The sequence below is a fragment of the Leopardus geoffroyi genome, chromosome A3 (assembly GCF_018350155.1).
Source record: "Leopardus geoffroyi isolate Oge1 chromosome A3, O.geoffroyi_Oge1_pat1.0, whole genome shotgun sequence".
NCBI classification, from domain to species: Eukaryota; Metazoa; Chordata; class Mammalia; order Carnivora; family Felidae; genus Leopardus; species Leopardus geoffroyi.
In genome coordinates this window covers 6,276,320-6,279,598 of record NC_059336.1, presented here as the reverse complement: position 1 = coordinate 6,279,598, position 3,279 = coordinate 6,276,320, and positions in this window count along the sequence as shown.

Genomic DNA, 3,279 nt, shown 5'->3' with positions numbered 1-3,279 from the left:
CAAAATGCCAGGAGCACATCCTCCGGAGCTGAGACAACCAGAGATCTCTCCAGACATTGCCAAATGTCCCCTAGGGGACAAAATCACCCTGCTGAGAGCCACTGCTTTAATCAGGAGCTTTGCCTCAGGTGGTCTCCCTTTTCTTCTAGACCTAGAAGAGACCTAATCTCAGCCTTGTTGTATAAAGATGCCAGATCTCTATACATTCAGAGTAATTCCACTCAAAATTAAAGCAAGATGTGTGTGTGTGTGTGTGTGTGTGTGTGTGTGGGCATGCGCGTGTCAGGAGGTGGGGAAGAATGTGACACATTGACTCTAAGACTATTCTGGAAGACTTGAATCAGGGAGACAAGACAGATACGGAAATAAAGGCAAAAAGTACATAATCAAAACAGTCTGGCATGGCATAGGAACAGACTGTTAAAGGAAACAGATTAGGGGCAGAAAAATCCACATATGTATAGAGGTCAGCTTCTGTGATTCAAAGTGGCACTTCAGGGCCCCATCTGCACCGTGAAGTCAATCGGCTATCATCTCTCCTTCAGAAAAAGTAAAAATTAGGGGCGCCTGGGTGGATCAGTTAAGCATCTGACTCTTGGTTTAGGCTCAGGTCATGATCTCATGGCTTGTGAGTTCAAGCCCCACATTGGGCTCCACGCTGACAGTGTGGAGCCTGCTTGGGGTTCTCTCTCTTTCTCCCTCTCTCTCTCTCTCTGCCTCTCCCCCACTCGTGCTCTCTGTCTCTCTCCCAAAATAAATAAATAAACCTAAAAAATTAAAATAAAATAAAAAGTAGGTCTGTCTACCTTAGACCATCAGTATGTGTCCCCTCACATTCACCCCTCCACTGCCATACCAGCTGCATTAAAGATCTAAACATTAATCCTGATTTATGAAAGCAGTTGGAAAAAGATCAGAGAGGGCGCCCAGGTGGCTCAGTCTGTAGAGCGTGTGACTTTGGGTCTGGGGGTGGTGAGTCTGAGCCCCACGTTGGGGGTAGAGTTTCCTTAAAAACAAAACAAAACAAAACAACGAAGCAACAATTTTTTTTTAATTTTTTTTTTCAATGTTTATTTATTTATGGGACAGAGAGACAGAGCATGAACGGGGGAGGGGCAGAGAGAGAGGGAGACACAGAATCGGAAACAGGCTCCAGGCTCTGAGCCATCAGCCCAGAGCCTGATGCGGGGCTCGAACTAACGGACCGCGAGATCGTGACCTGGCTGAAGTCAGACGCTTAACCGACTGCGCCACCCAGGCGCCCCACGAAGCAACAATTTAAAGAAAAAAGTGAAAAATACCAGAGAAAAGTTCCCTAGATAGAGAAATGGGCAAGTTGCACTAACAGGCTACAGAGGAAGTAACACAAATGATCAACAAATATTTGCAAAGACACAAGTCAAATGTGAGCTACCACACCCCCCCTCGCTCCCCCTCGCGGTGACTTCGAGAAGTGGGCATTTTTTCTATCCTGCGGACGGGGGCATAAGGGGAACGGCAGACCCTGCTGCTGACTACCCCAGCCTCAGATGCCCCGGCTCCACTGGGAAGCATCACACCCGGAAAAGGGTAGATCCGCATTTCTGCAGGCCCCAGAAAGTCTGGAACCTCACCCTGGAGGCCCCCAGGCCCTAAGCAGCCTGTGGCCATGTTCTAACTGTGCCACATGCTGTTTCAAAAGACCACCTGACTCAGCTTGTTAGGGCGTGTGTTTAGTCCCCAGGAGGTTAGCACCTAGTGTCTCATTTCCCCCACCAGTGCCACCTGCCTGGCCCCACACGTGTCTCTCAACCTCTGTGTTCCTGGCTTCCTGCGGGCTCAGAATGGAGACAGTAATAGTCCCGACCTCAAGGAGTTCCTATGAGGATTCAAGGAGAGAATACAGGCCACAGGGCTGAGAACAGTAAGGTCCACGTGACGTCAATGCATGGTAGCTAGTAGGCATATGAAAAAAGCCAAATAAAAGAGGAAAAAAAAAAGCCTAATGTGGAAGCTATTATAGGCATTAGGCTTCTATACGTCAGGGGTCGTTTATTTTTATTTCTTTTTCTTTTTTTTTTTTAATTTTTTTTTTCAACGTTTATTTATTTTTGGGACAGAGAGAGACAGAGCATGAACGGGGGAGGGGCAGAGAGAGAGGGAGACACAGAATCGGAAACAGGCTCCAGGCTCTGAGCCATCAGCCCAGAGCCCGACGCGGGGCTCGAACTCACGGACCGCGAGATCGTGACCTGGCTGAAGTCGGACGCTTAACCGACTGCGCCACCCAGGCGCCCCTTTATTTCTTTTTTTAAGCCCAACACAGGCTCGAACTCACGACCCTGAGATCCAAGGCTGAGCTGAGGTCGAGAGTTGGACGCGTCACCGACGGAGCCACCCAGGCACTCCAACTGTTTTGAATACTTTACACACATCATCTCATTTAATTGTCATCCGCCGACCCTGTGAGGTAGGGTGATTCTCTCTATTCTGCAGATGTGAACACTGAGGTAAGCAGAGCTGGGGACTGGAGGACAGTGGGCTCCCAAACCTGCAGCCTTAACCACGGAGTAAAAGAAGACGCCGCGTGTTCCAGGAAAGGTAGACCCCAGCAGCCTTCCAGCCTGGTGGGCAAGCCTAAATGCAGCGGGGTGTTTAAGCCATTTGCGCCCCTTGTTTTCTTGTGTTTAGGATAGCGGGGCCTTGGCCTCCCCTGCTGCCCTGCCAGACCAGGCAAGGTAACGCTTGGAGCCTGTGGCGAAGGAAAACATGTGTGCCTATACCTGTGCACAGCATATCCTCCCCGTTGGACAAAAATGAACAAAAGCATGACAATCCAAAGCAGGGCTTAGTACAAAGCCTCTGCTCATCTAGTTTGCATGGCGGCCATCATTTCTCAACAGACACCTGGCTGGAGACACAGAGAGGCTTGGGACCGGGGGCCGCTTGGAAAAAACTGTTTCCATTGCACAATAACACAGGGTCATAAAACAAGCAGTCTGTCTTCAGTTACAATTCGGATATCTTGTGCCTCAAGGATTTATTTGTGTTCATCTGAGTTTTCACAAATCTTGCATTAAAGGGGCGCCTGGGGGGCTCTGTCGGTTGAGCGTCCGCCTTTGGCTCAGGTCATGATCTCACGGTTGAGTTCGAGCCCCGGGTCGGCTCGAAGCCGGCTTTGGATTCTGTGTGTGTGTGTGTGTATGTATCTCTCTCTGGCCCTCCCACTCACGCTTTGTGTATCTCTCTCTCTCTCAAAAATAAATAAACATTAAAAAAAATTTTTTTTAAGTTTGCATT